The 21,786-nt window shown below is 38.2% G+C and overlaps 1 long non-coding RNA gene across 1 annotated transcript in view; it reads right to left on the reverse strand.

Annotated features, from left to right (window-relative positions):
• LOC128496156 (uncharacterized) overlaps positions 1–13,170 on the reverse strand; it is an 86,223-nt gene extending 73,053 nt beyond the window's left edge. The window contains exon 1 of the long non-coding RNA XR_008354225.1: positions 12,869–13,170. This is a non-coding gene — a long non-coding RNA (uncharacterized LOC128496156). The remainder of the gene's footprint in view (positions 1–12,868) is intronic.
• Positions 13,171–21,786: the final 8,616 nt, after the last annotated feature.

Here is a 21,786-nt window from a genome sequence, read left to right on the forward strand (position 1 = left end):
ATAGAGAGTACTTAGTTCTAGATGCATTAGGGAAGCTCAGTATATAGATGGTTAATTCAACCCTTCTTATGGTCTTTTGTAAAGTCTGGTTGTAACTGTTCCAAAACTGGATTGAAAGTAGCCCACACCAAAAGTGATTATCAAATATTAATTTGAACTAGCCTAAGGAAGGAATAAAGCTACAAGAATTAAAATATATCAGGAAACTCCAAAGATATCAGCATGTATAGCATGAGTGGAAATTAAGAGTAAGTATGACAAAAACCTTCAAATATAAAACTCAATTAAAATTTTTAAATAGATGGTATTTGGTCCCTACAAGGCTCCATAAGATGTACACCAATTGTTCTGATATTTGCTGGAGATGTAATCTGAAAAAGGGAAATTTTCTCCATATGTTCAGGTGTTAAAAGCCTGTGGTCTAAGATATACAACCTTATCTTTACTTTAACATCAAAGACTATTAACCGATCCCCGGAAACTGCTCTATTACATCTAGAATGGCCAAATTGTAGTGTTAAGGAGAAACAATTCATTATTCACTGTTTTATTGCCGTAAAAATTACGATTGGCCGTCTTTGGAAACAAAATCTGCCTATCCTATGGGATAGAGTTATTTCACGGTTGAAATTTCAGATTAAAATGGAAAAACAGTCCCATACCATTATCACTCCTCCACCAAATAGCTGGCACAAGGCAGGCAATCTTCTCTCGGCATCCACCAAGCCCAGACCCGCCCATCAGACTGCCTCGTAGAAGTGTGGCTCGGCATTCCATGGAACAAGTTTCCTCTGCTCCAGTGGCTACATGCTTTACACTACTCGATCCGACGCTTGGCATTGTGCTTGGTAATGTAAGGCTAACAAGTAGCTGCTCAGGCATGGAAACCCATTCCATGAAGCTTTTGCCGCAAATTTTTGTGCTGATATTAATACCAGTAGTAGTTTGGAATTCAACTATAGAATCAGCAGAGCGTTGGTGACTTTTATGCACCATACGGCTGCAAAGTTAAGCTGTCAGGAAATACTAATAGAAGTTACTAAAATGGCTAACAAAATGAATCCATTCACACAAGAACACAACTCACATACAGTACATATTAGAACAAGCACCCAGCAGGGACGGATTAACCATGAAGCACATTGAAAAATTGCTCCAGGTCCCTAGAGTGGTAGGGGTCCTGAGCTTAAGCTGCGCTACCGATGTCATAAACTTTGCTGCCTGTGGGCTCTGGATCAATGTGAGGGACTGTCTGACATTAGCAGAAGAGAGCCGATGGGTCGGGACAATTCAAAATAAAACTAAACCAACTTTGACACTCCACTCTGCCTTCCCATTACAGCCTCCTGAAAGCAGCTTCAACAAACAACTGTGAAGGGGGTAATCTTCTTCTCTCAGGTAATAATGTTAACTAAACAGTCTCCATCTTACATCTCCTGGGTATATATAATATGTTGCTTCTCTCCAAAAATAGACTCATCCTTAATACTGACACCCTCACTGACAGTTATCTGACCCTAAAACTCCTCCACTGGGATAATGCTCATTCCTGACTAAGAGGAAGGATCTGATTATCACTTGATGACAACTGTCATAAAGAGAGAAAGAGTCATCCAGATCATACAGGTTAAAAAACACATAAACAATAATATAGATTTTAATATTATTTTTGTTTTGTTATTACCTGATCACTGATTGGTTACACTTTAGGTCTCAGATTATTAATTAGTCTCACAAATCAATGTGAGCACCCTAAACCTGTCGCTTAAAAGTGATCTTTATAGATTTTTTTTTTTATTTGAAAATATTCATTTTGGCTTTTAATGTCTTTGAACCTAACAAATTGCTGTTTGATCACCAATTAGTGTCCCTTTAGGTCACTGATTGGTCATATCCATTGACCTAACCTGATTATCCCTATCACCAACACTATACACTACTTATAGTAGTAACATCTAACCATACCTTACAATTTCACGATCCACTACCAGTACCTAACACTATTCCTTACCATTTCCCCTTACGACCAATGTAACCCCTAGATATAACCACCAAGCCAATCTGTCATTTATTTGAGTGCTAGTTTTGAGATGCAAAAAAAATTAAAAATTCCTCCCTAACCCAGGGATGGAGAGAAACATTTCCTGCAGAGAAAGAACTTCAGCAAGTGCCATGTGTGCAAAGGGAAAAGGAGAGACTGCAGCGTGCAGGACATTTGAAAAGGTGGAAGAAAGAAACTGAAAATCCTGTGTTCCTGTTTGGGGCAGCAGTGGTCCACCTAGACAGGTAAGTGGGGTCTCTTAAGATTTTTAGGGAACATATAGTTTATGGAGGTTATTTTGTTTAGGGGTAGCTTCACCTCCCAAAGCATGATGTGCCCCATTATGGTTCATCTGTAGGAAAAAAAGTTAAAACCACTTTGCATTTTAAAGAGTTGGGAGGCCTTTTGTGACCACGTAACATTGTCAAACCACATACATGGTATATCTATGTGCTCAGGAGAAACTGGGTCATACAGGAAATCTCTGGAAAGAGGGGTTGGGTGAACGACTTTCTGGGAGGTACAAGAAATTCTGGAATGACTAGTAAGGGGCTGCAATATAGAGTCTAAGAAAAGAGAGCGCAGTGAACAGACATGTTCTGGGTCAGGAGACTCAGAATGAAGCTGAGCAAGATGGCATCTGGGAGAAGCCTGTGAGCTGAGAGAGGTTTCCCAAGAATGTGCTTGAGTATCCCTTTTGTTTTGTATTATTATCAAATGTTTTTGTGTATGTTATGTTTTACAAATCACAAGGTGTGCATTTTTTTAGCACCCATGACTTGGGTTCATAATTTGGGACCCTGTAATTATGTAATATAACATACTTGTGGTATTGTGTTATTCAGGAGACTTTGGAAATTCATATGTAATACTTTTTTCTTTCATTAAGCTAACATTGCTGTATTTATTGTGTAAGAAAAAATAATAAATGTGCTAAAAACTTTATTTTTGTGACTCACATGGTTAATAAAAATAATGTGCTTGTGTTTCTGCCCTTGATATAAGCCTTCAGGAAATATATACTTGTGTTTATGTATTTTGACATGTTCTACCATGGAATTTATCACTTGTGCCTATGTTTTTATTTTTAAAAAATCATTAATGACAGTTTCGTATTATTAAAATAATTTCAGTATATGTTAACAAAAATATACTTAAATCTACACATATTCAATAATTTTTCATTTTACGAAAAAATGTTTATTTGAACAAACCTCTTGCATTTCAGTAGTTATATATATATATATGTAATTTTTTAAATGTGCTTAAGGTACATCATATCTTGTACCAGAATGCAAGATATGTATCAAGTCAGCTACCAATGAAAAGCTGAGCTTCTGCTGAAAAAAACAATATATAGTTACCCATGAGTTACCCAATATATAGTTACCAAGTGAAAACGTAACCCAGGATTTGTGGTTAAACGAAAACAAATGTGAAAATTGTTCAAAATGTCCTGGCCCCCTACGGGAAAAATTTGGAGAAAGTGAATGAGTATATAAGAGTAGCGAATGAGAATGTGAAAGAGTGTTACATTTTCTGTGTTTGGGTCTAGTCCCAAACGTAACTTTAGGGGACCTCCCACCGTTGTCAGTGGCACCACCTCAAAAAAGTCAGCGGATTACTCACTAATGTAGGTAGACTCGTCAACCCGTTACCCAAAACGGAGAGCTCTGGGTGGTTGGAACATTGGATGTTTATATATATATATATATATATATATATATATATATATAAGATTGCAATCCTTGGGGCCTGGAGGCACTGGACAGGACATTTTTGCTACCCCAGTACGGACTTATTATTAAAGTGCTCTGCTTACTTTGTTCAGCAAGAAGATAATGCATTAATTTAATGTCTGCAAAGCAGCATAATCCATCCTCTACAACTGACTTCAAAGTACTTCATGAAATATTTAGTAAAGAAAGATGGAAAACATAATGCACTTAATAGATTATTTAAAGGTTCTCTGCTGTCATCCTCAGTAGGAGACCCTCAGCTTCAAGGTAATACTCAATATCATACCAATCTTTGACTATCCAAGGTAGTTTATTTTCAGCTCACGTATTGATGAAAATCATGAAGTTTAAAAAAGGGTAAATTTATCAAAGCCTCTAAACTATATTGAATATTGTCACTTTTTTAGAAGCTGCTCATGAGATACCGTAAATCTGATGGAAAATATGGTTTGTTTATTAAGGAACAGGCATGGTCAACAATTTATATAATATGAAGGGAAACAGGCAATATAGGATCACAAGGATCTCCCCAGCAGGCCCTTGATCTCCACTGCCTCAAAAGTGACAATTCCTGAAAATAGTCCCTGTCCTACAATTACCACAGCACTTGGGAGTTATGCTATTTAAATGTTAATCAAAAGTGTTAACACAGAGCGAATAATATAGTCTTTAAAATGTTAAAAAAAAATGTAAAAACTGTACCCAGAATTAACAATGACATGGCTAGGATACTGCTCAGGTTATCTACGGGTAAAGTGGAAAAAGAGGACTGTAGTCCAAGGGAGTAGGACTGGGAGATCTTGTAGTAAGTCACGTTCTCTAACCCATATAATAAGTGGCTGGTGGTGGTGTGGTGTATACCTCTACTCTAGCTCTAAGTGATGAGATGTGACACAGTCGATAATAATACCCTAATGTAAGCCCTGTCTCCTCTTGCCTGGCTTGCCCTGTATCCTGTCTGCTCCTTCCACCTTCCACTGCTCTATTTCCAAGAACGAATGATGGGGTCGCTTTTGTTTCTTGATTTATATGAAAAAAGCTGGCAGAAGCCATATATTCCTGCAGACGATCTCAGTGAAGATAGGCAGGTTATGTGAGCAATTTACGAGGAACAAGTACACCTGAGGTATATGGCAGCTGTTGTGCGGTTATTAATGCTGGTTGATGCCAGAGGAGGCCCCTGCACGGCCCTTTAACGCTTGACGGGGAACTTGGTCTGTCTCCCTGCTCCAAGAGTTAAAGGTCTTTGTACCAGTATATCACAAGATGCATGTATGGATGCCAGCTGCTGTCAAATATCCTCCTCAAACTCTTTGGAACAGTACAGGGACGCCTCTTTGCTTGGTAAGCTGGCAAGATGCTGGCTGCCATTTTGTGGTTGGCATATGTGTGTCCGCCAATCAGGCGTGGACAGCTCCCGCCGGAAGTGACAACGGGGACCCACTTATGGAGAGTGCACCGTTGGATCGGGCCGTGGGGGTCTTGAGGTAAATCCTGACACAGAGCCAACAACTCTGCATCAACAATCCTGTAACACCCCTATATTTTTCTCTAATCTCCAAATATCCTCCTAACCACCATCTTAGTTCTTCGCACAACTTGAATCTCTTTTGTAGTGTAATTAATGCTTTGTTTCCATATTTAGAATTTTTCCTGTGCTATACTGATTCTCTGCTATTCATCTCCCCATTCTGTCAGACTTTCTCCTACTTTAACTTTATACAGTCACTTAAAACATACATATTCATAGAATTGTACAACCTAGGTCCCCAATACCCTCAACCTGTAACCTAAAAAAGCCTCCACCTGCTTTTTTGTCCATACAGCCCTCGCTAAAATCAGGTTATCCTCACCCAAGCAGTCCTCTCCTACTGTGTCATTTCACCCTTAACCACCAACAGATTGCAAGCATGCGAGAACAGGACCTACTGTACCAATATGTCTTGACATAAGTAATCTGTTAAAATTATTTTCAATGTTAAATTGCCTTTGTTAAATATTTGCACCATCCCTACTGCAACAGCACTACAGAATATGCTGGTGCTATGTGAATAAATGTAACATTTCTTAAAAAAAAACATTTTGTGTGGTCCCTTGCCAAGGTCATAAGGGAATCACTACATGGAACCACATGGAACACAATAAAATCTCTTAACTCTTCCATAATTTATTAATTTCATTGGCAATGCAAAAAGTCATAACAAAAACTGCTCTTTATGGTAACAGAGGTAACACTTTAAGAAAAGGGGTAATAATAACACTAGATGTATATGGATTATATAAGGTATATGTGAGATTAACGTATAAGAATTTTTGCTAAGTATAACACTTTTTCCCCTTAATGACAAATCCCGTACATGTACGGGCTCAAAATGCATTGTTTTCAATGGGTTTAGGGACCGGCCATTGTCCTTAAGGGGTTAAAACAAAGCTTTCCAATGGCAGTACATTTGTAATCTTTATTCCTCAGGAGCTGAGTAATTCTTTAGAAATGAACAAAAAAAATCATATCCCGTCTGCAAAAGCCTTAAAAGTAGAGAAACTGAAAGGGACTAGTCTACTTATTCTAATTACCAGATACTTTTACAGTGGATCTTGGAGAGCCTTTGAAGACATGATTTGGAGAAATGGAGAAAGTACCTGACATAAACAAAGGCATCAAATAAGCAGGTGTAAACCAAGGAAACCATTATTTTATTTCATACATTACCCATCTTCAGATAGTTTCCTGTTTTCTACCTCTACAAAACTTCTTTCCAGGTCAAGAGCACTGACATTCTTTTTCTTTGTACAGGTGGTACATCCTATACTGGAACAGGTGCACGACGCACCAGCCACAAAAAACATTGGTAACGCTTTTAGACGCATTAAATTAATTTTTCCAGTAAGCGTGTTCACCACTACAGTGGTCCAAGGAGTGGCAGGCATTCTGCCACAAAACAGGGAGGCAGTCGCTTTATCAGGATCCCTGTTGCTCCACTGTTCAATGGGCCAGTTACAAGGGAGATCACTGATTTCTCCATATGGCTCCTTGACATTACAGATGGTTGTGCCAAGTGGCACAGACCTACAAAGTTTCCTTCTGCCTGGCGCCACATATTCTAGAAAAGAATCTATGGGATATGGCTCTAGCATATGTCATATCCTGAAGCCCTGCAGTAAGGATGGAGGTACTAAGGGGAAGGCTGGTGGCATTGTCCCGCATTAGGCCTAGACAGTGCCAAAGATACATACGCTGCTACTGCAGTGTAAAACTGCCAGCTGCCCCAGGCCCCATTTGCTTGAGCGACATCCTCAGTTTGTTAGATGCATTATTGTCTAACTAACCTATGGATTATTTTACAGTCTAGCGGTCTACAATATTAGTATTTTTGTTCTTGGATCTGTTCACCACCAGATGTTTTTCCAACCATCTTTAGCATTAATGACAACTCTTATCTTTATTCGCTAAATGTTGGGTGAAAGCGAATTGGCAGTCGAGCCGAGTTTGAAACAGACAATTTGTTGATGTCCAAAAATGTCTAACTGGAATTTACTACTGTCAACTCCCATTAAAACTCAGAATATACATAAAACATCAACATCCCAGTAACAATAATACTCCAAGTTGCTTGTGGGTTGTAAATGCAAGTGGGAACTGTGAATTAAAACATTTAAAAATATGCCATTTTGAGTGAGAAAAAATTACTAACCAATTTGCAAACAGTCTGTAACATGGCATAAGCAAATGAAACAAAGAGACAAACCAGTTAGGGAACTTTTAGTAACATTGGGTAGACCAATGGCACAATGCTGCTGTGCATGGCACGGCACTATGAGGTCTATTCACCAATGGGGCAAGTGGGAGATTTGGAAGGAGGGTTGTGGTTTTAAGTCTCTCACTTTTATTCAGCTAGTATGGTTGAGATGGCCCTGTATAATGCATAATTTAAGGGGCAAGGAGACTTTGGAGACATCTCTCTGATTTTACTATACGCAATACAGGGCTGGTCAAGCTCTTCCTGCAGCAGAAGCTGGAATGGGAGTAATGTATAGGACTTAAAACACCACCCACATGCAAACCCTTACGAAAAAATTACTGCAGTTTTTCTGAAGTGATACTGCAGTTTTTTGGACATGAAAAAACTGCAATACTGCACTTTTACTGCAGTATTACTGCACATTTACTGCAGTTTTACTGCATTTGTACTTCACTGTACTGCAGTTGTACTGCAGTTATTTTTGTACGGAAGTACAATTGCAATAAAGCTGCAGTACATTGAAGTACAACTGTAGGTTTGCAATATAAAAAAAAAGTGCAGTAAATGTGCAGTAAAACTGCAGTACATTGAAGTACAAATGCAGTAAAACTGCAGTAAATGTGCAGTAATACTGCAGTAAAAGTGCAGTATTGCAGTTTTTTCATGTCCAAAAAACTGCAGTATTACTTCAGAAAAACTGCAGTAATTTTTTGTAAGGGTTAACTCTCCTGTCAATTTTCCCTTTAGTGAATAGACCCCTGTGTATCATAGACCTGGCTGGAATACAGAAAGGTCTGGAAGCATGAGTGTCTACATTTCAACCAATATGTTTTTCTCTATATTTTTGTTAGTGCATTTATTCCTTTTGTACAGTAAAATTCTGATTTATGTGTCCCCAAACTCTTACAAGGCGCTGTGGGCCTTTAAGAAATGAAGCGCCAGGATATAACGTCATATTTTGTAGTAGTGTATCTGCATACCTGGGAACTTTCAAAATGAGCTGACCCTGAGACTCTATTAATATTTAATTCCCATGACAGAAACACTTTTTTTTGTCTGTTTTTGTCTGTTTGCTTTGCTGTGCAAGTAGTTGGTGTCAAAACAGGTATATGAGCAGAAGTTTTGAGGGGGGGCACACAGGATGTGAAGGCAGGCTAATAACTTAGTTAACTTGTAAGTGCCTGTGTCTTTGTCGCTGGCATGCGTTTTCTTTATATGGGTGTGCTATTGGTGCGCAGGGGCGGGCTGGGCCGGGGGGCAGGGGGGCAATTGCCCCCCAGGCCGCCCTAAATCCAGGCCGGTGGGCCGGACGGACGACCGGCAGACAGGCATTCTTAGTTAAAAACTAAGCGGCCGCGAGCAGGATTGAATGCGGCCGAATGCGGCCGTCATGCGTCATGCGTACCTGGCGGGGGGGGCGGGGTCCGCCCCCGGCTGCCGCTCATCTGAGGGCTGCCACCATGCCGGCACGCCTCCAGAAACGGTGCGCGCGGCAACTGTGGCTGTGCGCCGGGACTTGATGTCAAATCCCGGCGCACAACACTGAAGCCACGCCCACCGTCTTCCACGCTCAGTGCACAGGACAGGAAGAAGAAGAAGTAGAAGAAGAAGAAGTAGAAGAAGAAGAAGAGGAAGAGGAAAAGTGAGAGTGAAAGAAGAAAAGGTAGGAGAGAGTGGATTAGTAAGTGTGTGAGAGTGATGGGTGTTATGCTGAATGTAAGTGTGTGAGAGTGATGGGTGTTATGCTGAATGTAAGTGTGTGAGAGTGATGGGTGTTATGCTAAATGTAAGTGTGAGAGTGATGGGTGTTATGCTGAATGTAAGTGTGTGAGAGTGATGGGTGTTATGCTAAATGTAAGTGTGTGAGAGTGATGGGTGTTATGCTAAATGTAAGTGTGTGAGAGTGATGGGTGTTATGCTGAATGTAAGTGTGTGAGAGTGATGGGTGTTATGCTGAATGTAAGTGTGTGAGAGTGATGGGTGTTATGCTGAATGTAAGTGTGTGAGAGTGATGGGTGTTATGCTGAATGTTTGTGAATGAGGGTTTCAGATAGCATGGATGTGTAAGTGTTGGGGGATAGCTTGGCATAGGGAGTCCGTAATCACATTCCTTTCATGCCCAGATTCCAGCATGTAGTGGCTGCCTAGGCATGATAGGAGTGTGATTGCTGTTATAAATTATTTTTTGGTCCAACTTCGGTGTGTTAACACTTTTATTGGACAGAATAATTCAATGACAGTATTAATATATATATATATATAATTGCAAACAGCAATCACACTGCTATCATGCTAAGTCAGCCAGCACATGCTAGAACCTGGACATGATAGGATTGTGATTGTTGTTATATATATGTGTGTTAATATTATTGTTGATTTTTTTGTCTTATTTTGGTGTTACTTTTAATAAAGTATTTTTTTTTCAGTTTTGGCCAAGTGAATGCTGAATTTTTAGTTTCAGTCCAGAATACTATGCCAGTCACTAAAGTGGTAAGCCTACACCACATCAATGTTTGGCTTAGTATATAGTGATAGGGTTTGTCAGTGTCTGGCTCAAGGTATAGGCACACATTGACGGTGGTACCGCATAATCCCTAAGTATATAATGATAACAGTTATGCTGTACCCCTGTCAATGTTTGCCTAACCATAGAAACTATGCAGTTTTAAAGTGTGTGTGTGGGGGGGGTTATTGCCACAGGTGCCAAATACTCTAGGTACGCCCCTGCATCATGCGGCAGTCAGACCCAATGGCCATGCCTCAGCTCCTCTTCCCACGTCTTAAAAGGGGTGTGATGAAGAGCTGAGGCATGCGGTGTGTGCAGGCCGGCCACTTTAATTTCATTAGGCACTGGTGGAGTGACTGCCGCACGACGGCCGCTTTCAATGTCGCTCGCAGCCGCTTTGATGGTGCAATGGGCCAGTTGACTAGACTTGCCCCCCAGGCCTTAGGCTGCCAGCCCTCCCCTGTTGGTGCATGTCTTTTGATTATGGTGATTGTTGGTGAATGTGAGTTTTATTTCTGTTTTTCACAATTCTTTGATTGGCTCTGGTGTTTTTTTTTTTTTTTTATGTGATGCTTAGGTGATTCTGTCAAAGCTTAGCCCAGCTTCTCTGTGAATGTGATCTAATGTGGCTCTTCTTCCAAGGTCAGTGCTTTTGTGGCTATTACATTATATCCTTAATGCAACATGAGATAGCAAAGAGAGAAAAGAAGAAATAACACACGCTTTTGGTCAGCTAGCAAAATCCACTAGTGGATTTTAAAAAAAGAAAAGAGATCCTGTAACTGCTTTTTTACACCAGGGGCCTTTTAAAATGATGCTGGCATTGGGTGCAGATGTTTTAATATCTCTTTAGACAAATGGCATAAGCACCCCTTCCCCTTTAAATGCTGATTGGCCAGAGTGAAAAAAAGTTAGGAAAAACTCCCATAAGTTGTTGTACCCATCAATCACAGCCATAACCATCAATGAGACCCCCTCTTATTTTTTGGCCTACTTCTGCCTATCAGTCATTGATATGTACCCTCCTACACACAGTCCCTTCCACTTTACCTCATCAATGAGCACCAGAACTGCTTGTAATGGCACCAAAATGGTTTGAAATGCAGCCAAAATGCCATGTAATGGCAACAGCTATACGTGGCGACAAATCATGATGAATTTTCAGAACTTTTGCAATTTGTTTTCATCAGTTTTGTCGGAGATGGCCCTTATTTTCGTTGATTCGTATGAATGCACGAAATAGGCATATATACAGTATGTACACTACTGTGCAAGAGTGATAGGTAGGTGTGGAAAATATGCTGTAAAGTAACAATACTTTCACAGATAGACATGTTAATAGACAGTTTCTTTTTTCTATCATTTAACAAAATGCCACCATTTGCCTTCAAAAAAACATCAGTTCTTCTAGTTACACAGTTTTTTTAAGGATCTCGGCAGGTAGGTTGTTCTAAACAATTTTCTGTGGGTTTAAGTAGCCTCTGCTGATCTCTCTCTTCATGTAATTGCAGACAGACTTGATGATGATGAGATCAGGGCTCTATGGATACCATACCATCACTTCCACGGCTTCTTGTTCTTCTTTACCCTGAAGATAGTTCTTAATGTCTGTTTAGGGTAATTGTCATGCTGCAGAATACATCTGGGGACAATCAGATGCCTCCCTGATGGTATTGCGTGATGCATAAGTATCTTGCTGTACGTCACAACACTGAGGAGACCAAATCCTCAACCCCATTTAAAAAAATGCAGCTCAAAACTTGCAGGGAACATCCACCATGCTTCATTGTTGCCTGTAAACACTTGTTCTTGTAAGGCTCTTCAGTCCTTCGGTGGACAAACTGCTATCTGCTACAGCCAAATATTTCACATTTTGACTCATCAGTCCTGCTGCCATTTTTCTGAACCAGAGTTCCTATGTTTTCTTGAATGGTTGAGTGGCTTGGCCTTGTTTTCACTTTGGAGGTATGGCTTCTTGGCAGCAAGTCTTCAGGGAAGACTACTTCTGACCAGACTTCTATGAACAGTAGATGGGTGCACCATGGTCCCACGTCTTTTCTGCCAATGCTGAGCTGATAGCACTGCTTGGCATTTTCAGATTGCGAAGTTAAGTAAGCAAGATATGTCTTTCATCCAAGTTTCCATGGCCGACCACTGTCTACGGTCCTCAACATTGCCTGTTTTATTGTTTTCTGCCTGCGAGAGACCTTGCTGATGCAGTAAACTACCTTGCTTTACCATGGTGTATGACTTTTAAAATTAAACTGATGCTGTTTTGAAGGGAAAGCATTCTTCTAAAACCTGTGCACAGTACTGTATATCCAGAGACTTGATTTATATCCCACTTACTATTTCATGCATTTGGGTTTTTCATCATTCTCATCATTACCAGTACACGTCTTCAAGTTTGAGCTGATTACTCCATATATAGTCTGTACCATATAAATAATATATTTACTAACAAATACCATAGACTTTCTTAATAGATTGGATTAATACATTAATTATTTTAATATAGAAATGTTTGAGAAATATGTACTTTTACATCAACCACCTTTACTAGATGTAGAAGTGCAGCATGCATATCTGGTAAGTAGCTGCCTTCCAAAGTATTACAATGGCCACATGAGCAGCCTTGAACCATTGGCGAGAGGTGTTTTTCGGGACACTGGCCCACTGTATGTTTTCCGGTTTTGCCTGATGGCTAATTGTTGCATGATTTGAGTCACAGTAAGTTGTTTATTAAATATTTGAATATTAAATATTTTCATCCATGTAATATAATCAACATGTTTTTTTTTTTTTTTTTTTTTTAAAGATAAACACACTTTTGTCTTCCTACCTTGACAGATGTTATATGAAATAAAGTGCTATTTTCTAGCAGACTCAGGAATTCAAATGTTTGTTTTGCTTATTTTCTTGATCACTTTCTATGCACGCCCTGTAAGAAATATTGGAAAGATCAATATAGATTTATATAGATATATAAAAGAGAGACAGATTTTAGCAAGTATCAAAACTAGCTGCAACTGTATTGCACTTTATTCCGCATCTGGTACAACTTGTAACGGCGTACAAAGTATTAGGGATATGAGAATTATCAACACAAATACCAAAGTTAAGCATTTTCTTGTGTGACCAGTCCAAAAAAAGCAGATAAAAAGTATTCATTTGGATTGTTCACTAAAGGGAGAGAGAGAGTTGTGGTTTTAACTCTTTCACTATTGACTATTCATTATAATACACACTAGTTTCTTCAACAGGAAGGGTTGAGCTGACTGTGTACAATGCAGGGTTTAATGCGAAAGAAAAACTTCACTGATTTACCTATGTATTATACAGGACCAGCTCTTCTGACAGCAGTTCACTAGGACCCTTATAACATCTAGTGAAGTCAAGGAGCTGAGACCTCCAGCAAAGATTCCTTCAATTAATAAAAATGGTGTTGTGATAACATCCATACCATGTTTGTTCCCTTGCTTTGATATGGCAGTCTTTACAGCATTGTTAGGATTCCTAACCAGATGTATTTATTAAACCCATGAAATCCGGAGCTCACTGAAAGATATGTAATTAAGCTGGTTTATGCTGCTTAGGAAAGGAAATAGGCTGGATCAGGGAAGCGATGAAGATAAAGTACCAGGTGCACCATGCGCATATATTCATGCACATCAGGCTTGGTGAAAATGGATGGTGAGCCTGATTGGGTAGATAGGAAATCTACATATTCAGTGAGTTACACATTCCAGCGGGCTACCATTATAATTTGGCATCTGGTTTATATAAAACCCTTCTGGTTGTAATACATGAAATATCATAAAAAAAAACATATACATATTTTAAAAGATCCAGAGAATTAACCTTAAATCTATCATTTATATAGTATTGTCCAGTATTTCAGGGGCATTACCTTACCACGCTACTTCTATTTTTGATTGCATATTAATCGTAACAGTATTTATTACAATCAGCATTCAGTTTGCCTTGGAACTAGACGTTCTTCAATACACAAGGAGCATCAAGGACACACATCCCTGCAAGATATATCATGATCTGAAAATAGACTCCGAGAGATTCTATATTTTTTTTTAGCTTCAATTTCATATGGGATTGTTGAATTGGAAGAACATGCTACAAATCCTCTAATTGAGAACAGATACATAAGCTAAGAACTGCCTATCACCTAGAAAATCCATAAAACATTTTTTCTTCTGATTGAAAGCAGCCCCAGTACATACATTATTTTAAATGGTTTTATTGTAAATCATTGCATTAGAGACAGCCTCATGTTGCTCTCAGATTAATGTTCATAAACAATTGGGTTAGGTTTTCTTTTTCGGAATACGAAATTGCAAAGCATAAATCCGAATAGCTCGCCTTTTTTTACAACTTTTTCGATTTAAGAAATATCTTAACCCTTGAAAATGTAGCATAATAATACAAAATCTCTAGGTTACTTCACAGACCCCAAGGAAGAAAACTGCACATACTTTAGTATAAAAAAAATAAAACAATTATATAATCACATAAAATATAGAAAATATATTAGATTTGTCAGAATTTCTAAGGCACTTGGTTGGTGCATAAATCTATCTCTTTCTGTTTTAGAGCAATATTTGTATTTTCTTTGTATTGTGTTAGAAGGTTGTATTGCATTATCTTTGCGTAAGAAAATGAATCCAGATGAGCTAAATATTTTCCACGCATGTAGTGTGCCCTTTGTTTCTGATATTTTGAATATGTTTTGCTTCAGCAAACACTAGTAGTCTTATCATTTTAATATACATTTATCGCTATCAATAATGATACAAGCTCTGATCTGATTGCATTTATTCCTAAAAGTCTTGTTTACTTCGCAGACTTGTTTTATACTTCTTCTTGCTTGTGCAGTGACTTTATTTTTAACCATATGTTGGCTTGTATGGTTGAGCAGCAGACCCAGATAATAGAGCATCTGATTGTCTTTTTATAGTTTTGAAGACTCTATGCTCTCAATTAAACTTTGTATAAGATAAACACATGGATTTGCACCAGTAAGAATTTGTGTCGTGCCCCTAGCCAATGCAGCTGCTAAAGACCTTGTTCGGTATAACCCGTCAAACAAGGCTATTTGTGAAGAAAATGAATCTTTAGAAGTAGCAGATTTGCAAAGTTTCCAAAGGTCCCATATTTACACTATAATGAATCCAGCTTTATCTTATAAAGCAAAATGTTGTTTTCAAATTGCTTTTTGTTCTCATTTTTTATTCCGGCTACAAACTTCATTAGACATTTCTGCAGTAGTTATCTGCTCAAGGTAAAAAAAATGCATATGCTCAGTGTGAGCCATACAAATTGCAGCCGAAGTGGACAACTGATAAAAAAGGGCCACTGTACACTAGCCACCGCACACGCCAATTACATGATTTGCGCAGCTGACCCTGATTTTCATTTTCAGTACAGAGTTTTTTTTACTATGCTTTCTGCTTTGTTATCTTCTGAGGTCAGGCGCTGGGATATAACGCATTATAAGGAAGAGGCCCTACCTTCTATGTCTATGACAGCAACCCCAATTCATACACCACTGTCCACAAGATTTGTTGATACCAACTCCTGTGTGTACTTTCTATGTTGTTGTTTTATGTAGTAGGTTGAAAAGTGTTGCACTTTCATTGCCGGACGCAATACTAATTGCATAAAAAGCACTAAGCAACATAGTAAATAGCAGTTACTTAGCAGTAACTTTAATGGATAACCTTCCAATAGTCCTACAGAATGTAAAAGGAGCAGAAAAAAGACTGAAAAAACTGAAAAATCTTATTGATCTAGAGTAAAGAAATACTGCATAAATAGTCAGTGCAGAGAGCGTAAACAATGTGAAAATGAAGGCAGCAAATGACCTAATTAGCTCATATAATCATCGTATTACTGAGGTCAACCCCAGAGTTTATAATTATAATAATAAGACGACTGTAATCGAGAACTGCAGAAAAATAAAAGTTGCTTGTAAACAAAACTGTGGAACAGAGGCTACAAACAATGAATATGAAAATTCTCAAACTAATCCTAATTATCTTTTTTTCGGTAGCGATAACATTGCTCTGTATACAGCTGCCATGGCAGCCTTAATATGTAAACTGTCACAGTAAAAAAAAAAAAAAAAAAACAACATTGGATGATTAATGATTTTCATAAGTCTAGTCAGCTACAAAATAGAATAGTGAGCAATATTAAAAATTAGTATCTTTGGTGATGCTGTCAGGCACCGGTACACCGACAAACAGCAAAGCTGTCTTCATATGGAATAATTAATCATGATGATTGTTTTCACTATTAATAAAGAAAGTTGACATTTTGAATTTTAGGAGAGGTGTAACACATAAATATGAGACCACCTGTAATGGATGCTGGACCCCTGTTTTAGGAACTGCAATTTTATATTGACTTGCGGGATTTAAATTGCTTGTTGTCGCCATTTTGTTTCCATTTGTATGTGTATTAAGAATGCCTCATTGCATATGTTTAATTGTTACTTTTCTAATCCATTTACCGCTGTTGTGTATTTGCCATTGTTGTCTGTGTGATGAAATTAGTCCAGTGCCATTGTTGTCTTGCCATTATGTTAATCTGTTCCTGTTTCCTATTGTGTGTCAACTCCCCTTCCACTAGTAGGGGGATGCCCAGTCCCAATAAAGTGTGTTCTTTTCCATGTTGACTGTTGTGTCATGTTCTGACTGGTGGTATGGGTCTGTTGGGGACACTTTTCCCAGAGTATCACAGTTACCCATCTTGTAGCAGGCTTTCTCTTCGGGGATGGCAGCTGCGGTGGCTACGGACCTTTCGATCTACCTGGCTTACCCCGCAATGCTTCTTGTATTGTACAATCTCTACGCTATTGGCATTTCCCCTTTATTTGAGGGGGTCTAAGTAGGGTAGTCCGTAGGGAGGACATTAGTAGGACTTTTAATGATATTTATTATTTTTTTGTTCTATAATTATATTTTATTTATTCATTTATACATATATTTAGATGAATTATATGGATTTAGGTATGCCTTTGTAGTTACAGGCATAAGTAGGTAGATTTTATTATTTTGGATTTTAGCACTTTTTCAGGCAATTGCAGCACTTTATCAAAGCACTTTAAGAAGCACTTTATGAAAAGCACCTTATAAGGACTTCTGGATCAACATCCATCTTCAAGTATTATCTAGATTTTCTGCACAGTTTGCACATTCCATACTATGAACAATACTTCTTTTAAGTGTTTTGAAATGTATTTCTTTTTCTGACTGTGAGGGCCATTGTGTCCTGTCTTTTTGATTTTAATGATTGCAGAAGTAAAGATTTGATCGATTTTATGAGACAAGTCTGTTTTCATTTATCCTCTCGTGAGTCCATATATTACACATATTATTTTTTGTTACACATAGTGTCTACACTATTGTATTTTCTTTTTTATTGTCCCAATTGTGCAAGCGCCCCTTGGTGGATCTATAGGGTGCAATGATTGCCACTTCTTTCATCATCCCCTACATTGAGGGATAGTGGGCAACTATATCCACATTCTGTGCTCAGTGTAATGAAGGGACATATATAAAGAATACCTTTTGTGAGACATAGACCCCATGTGCCTGGTGTGATGGGGAGATTAATGAGTAAAGAAAACAATAAAAATTATCGTTTTATTAAAAATAAAAATCTTACGCCTAACTTCCCCAGGTGCATGGGGTGGCTGAAAGAAGAGTGAGAAGTAAAATCACAATTCACATGGCGTGCTAAGGATGCAAAACCTGTATGGGGGGGGATGAATCTGCAAATACATTTTAGGGGACATTCAGCAATAATCAGCAAAGCCATCAGTCCTCATTTTCAGCCAATGGAAAGGGGCCACTTTGAAAATAAAACAATTATTTAAAAAAGTTGGATGCCAACTGGAAACAAATCATACAAAAAAAAAACATACTCAATAGCACCAGATTGTAAAGTGGCAGCTGGTTGTCTGATATTCTGTACACCAGCAGTCCTGATGCATCCTCCGCTGACTGGAATGTGTCCATTCAACCAATGGGTGGCATTCAAGTCAAACTTAGTTACAGCTTAGTTACATTTTTCAATTTGTGAATTTTCCCAAATATAAGTTGTCTTTAGGCAATTTGCACGAAATAATATTACTAGCAGCAACTTCTTTAAAGTCTTCCATCTTTTTTCCTCGTTTTTTTCCCCCCACGTCTTTTCCATCTTTACCTGTCCATTAATTATAATGTCTACAGTAGTTGACAGCTGCCGCATTACTTGAATAAGCACTGAACTCACAACACTGGCCTTGATAATTTAGAGATTAATCATCCTACAAACATTTCTGTTTTTGATAGAAATATTCTTCACAGTCTCTTGCTCTGCGTGGAATTCCAATATCGCCCATTGGATCCGTAAAAAAGCTGACCTCATTTATTTGGAAGAGGAAAAAGAGAATAAAACAAAAGAGGAAATCGATAAGTTCATGTTGAAATAGTAAAGACCTTCCAGAGAGAATGCCGTTACGTTTCTACATTTAAATGCTCAGCAATCTTTTCTTAGAAGAAGGAAGTCACTTCTTTCTTGTCTCTTGTATAGTGACAGTACCGGTATTATTATTAATATTAATATTGATACAGACTTCATGGGAATGCAGCCTTCTGCATTGGAATTACTTTAGAAGCAGGAAAACTCTTTAAATAGAAGAGCTTGCCAAACATTCGTTCAGCCTCCAGCTACACCTGACCCTCATCATGTGCCATAAGACTGGTCAAGAATGATGCCTCTCAAAGTGACAGTGGAAGAATGACATCCAGACTCTGCACTATCCCTCAAGCAAAACAGATGACGAACCTGCCACATTCTATTATCCGCGTGCCAAAAGAACATTAAAAACATTTATGTGAAGGACGGGTTAAAGAAAATCTTTAATCCCCATAATTACATTTTTTTATTTACCTTCCGTGGCTAAGCAGTATACTTTTATTATGTAAATGAGTGGATGATTAAACCAAAAAAAATCTGTAATTCACAGTATACACAGATTTTTTTGTAATCTATTCTACATTTTTTTCACTATAATTTATTTAAAAGGAAGTGAAGAATGTCTAATGTGCTAATTGACTATATTTTTGATTCCCATGCTATCAAAATATTAGTATCAAGCGAGTACTTGTTTCAACAAAGAATATTGTCAGACAGTGTCTGCTTTATGAATTTTTGCAAGATAAAGGCACAGACATCTTCTGAAGCTCTGTGTATTTATAGGGACACGGAAGCCATCATATGTACTTTTTTCCCTTGCAGATGTATACATTTGCACTATTACCCCACCCTTCGAGCTGCTTCGCTTGCAGAAGATGTGTTCATCCAAAAACATATTCTGCTTGCCATTATGCCTAGAGCAAATACTCACTAATTGCCGGCTCCAGCACTGGCTCGTGCAAGAGTTTCAGGGGGTCAAACAAGACCCCTCCGCATGCATGAAAAGAAAACTTCCATTGATCCAAATGGAAGCATTTCTTTCTGCCACTAATTGGGTGCTTCAAGCAGCCAAAAGTCATAGGGAAATTGGACAGTGGAGGTGGTGGTACAATGCAGCCATGGACCTGCTGCTTCTCCAAAAGGCAAGTGGCTTTTTTGTTCCACCTACAGGTAAACAATGCATGTTAAGCACTTTACTGGGGCATTGAACTCTCTTTAATCCTTGGGTTATACTCATTCCTAATCTGGTTTTATTTTCAAGATGGCAATACCTGAAAAACTGGGCAACCCTGCAAAGGCAAATGTGTACTCCTCAGGATGTAGGAGCATGGATCTACAGCTGTGAAGTGTATGAGAAACAGAACAAGAAAATAAAAATTGGAACTGAAGTATACAGGAGGCAGGTGCTAAACCTAAGAAATCTGTTTTATGTCTAAATAGTGTTGTGGCAATCAGGTTGGCTTGCTGGGACTTACTTAAAAACACTAATAATCTTTTTACAGTGTATACCTAAATAGCTGAAACTTACCAAAATAAAAACACAACCTTCCTGAACAAGTAACGTATACTCATTCCTCTGATTGAGTTTGTAAAACTTCAGTATTGCCTACGATATGCATTTATCACAGCATGCATTTCAGCACACATTTTTTTTTTATACATTAAAACAAATTTTAATGATCAGCCTAGTGTTTCTCCCCCCACATTAATAATGAGGTGAAATAGATCTGTTCTTTGAGGTGTAATTAAGACAATTAACATTTTGGAGAACAACTGATTAGAATAACGTTCACCTTGTAGCTCTTAGCTCCAGTACATCAAACAATTTGTTACGTGATGTTCGGGAGATTGCAGCTTGCTGTAACAAGTAGTTTAAGGCATAATATAGAGGGAATTGAATCTGTAGGTACAAGTGAGTCACATTTGAAACTGCCCTGAATGTGTACAACAAAGAGTGAACTCTCTAAAAACTATGTTGAACTGAGACAAGCAAATGATTTCACTACAATAACCATTCACCTTGATGGACCTTCTTAGAAAAAGGGTAAGGAAAAAAATACAACTAGCCGAGTTTCTTCTCCATTTAGTACTTTGTCCCACATGTGCCAGTTATAAATGATAGAAACATAGAGAAACTGAAATATAGAATTTAATGACGGATAAGAATCATTCAGCCCATCAGTCACTGTATTAGCTTCTACCATGTATCTGCAAAACTCTCAGTAAAGTTTAACTTCTAGTTTTAGATTATGACCCCATGTTCTAACATTTCTCCTCATTTGAAATCAACTTCCCTCCCTGTACTTTGTTAAATGTGTTTATATGTGCCTATCACATCCATCTCTCTCCCCTCTCTGACCCAAGCTGTGCCTGTTAAGATCCATTAGCTCATATCGATAAAGATGAACATCGCTGTCACTGTAATAAAACATTAACATGCATTTTGAAAATGCAAAGAAACCACACTGCTTATTAATTAGTATGTTTTCTTGAGTTCTTGAGAACATGTGGACATAATTCTGAACGTGTTTGGGCCTCAGTGGGTTAATGTGATGTTGGAAATATTTGCCCGGGGCTAAGAACGTGTTTGATACATTTTGCCCTTTTTCTGGTACATATAATAGTACAATTAGGCGCACACCATTCCTCCATACCAGTGTTAATACCATGAAAGGCAAGTGAGACGTGTGCTTTTCTAGAACTTTTCAACCTTATCTAGAACATCCTTCCAAACAGGGAAAAACTTTACATATTAAATAGAGTAAAGTATTTAGCATTGGTTTTAAACAGAAAAAAAATAAAAAAAAAAAAGTAAATGATATGACACAACTCGCATTTGTAAATGTGATTTTTTTTTTAGTCTTTTTAATAAATTAAGGAGATCAGGATACCCATTTTAGATATTCAGATACTCTTCTATAAGGGTTTAGGTGGGTATCTTTAACTTCAGCTGCTGCCGATTAAAAAAATTGGATTGTTTTTTGTTTTTTTGAATGGTGTACATAATATGCAAAACATATAAACCGTACGTCACATATCCGCACAGAATGTGAACCCTGTTCTTTGTGCCAGAACAGTCTAGCAAACAATCTATACGTTTAATTGGAAAGACTTCCCTGTAGGTTTCTTTCAGCCAGTCTCATGCTAATGAGATAAATTTAGCTACAGTGCTAAATACAGAGCTAAATTTAGCTCTTTCGTGAATCACAATGGATATCATGCTTGAGCACGTGGCAGACAAGCGCATATATTTACTCCAGACCCATAAAATATACAAAT

This window comes from Spea bombifrons, chromosome 1 (assembly GCF_027358695.1).
Source record: "Spea bombifrons isolate aSpeBom1 chromosome 1, aSpeBom1.2.pri, whole genome shotgun sequence".
Lineage (NCBI taxonomy): Eukaryota > Metazoa > Chordata > Amphibia > Anura > Pelobatidae > Spea > Spea bombifrons.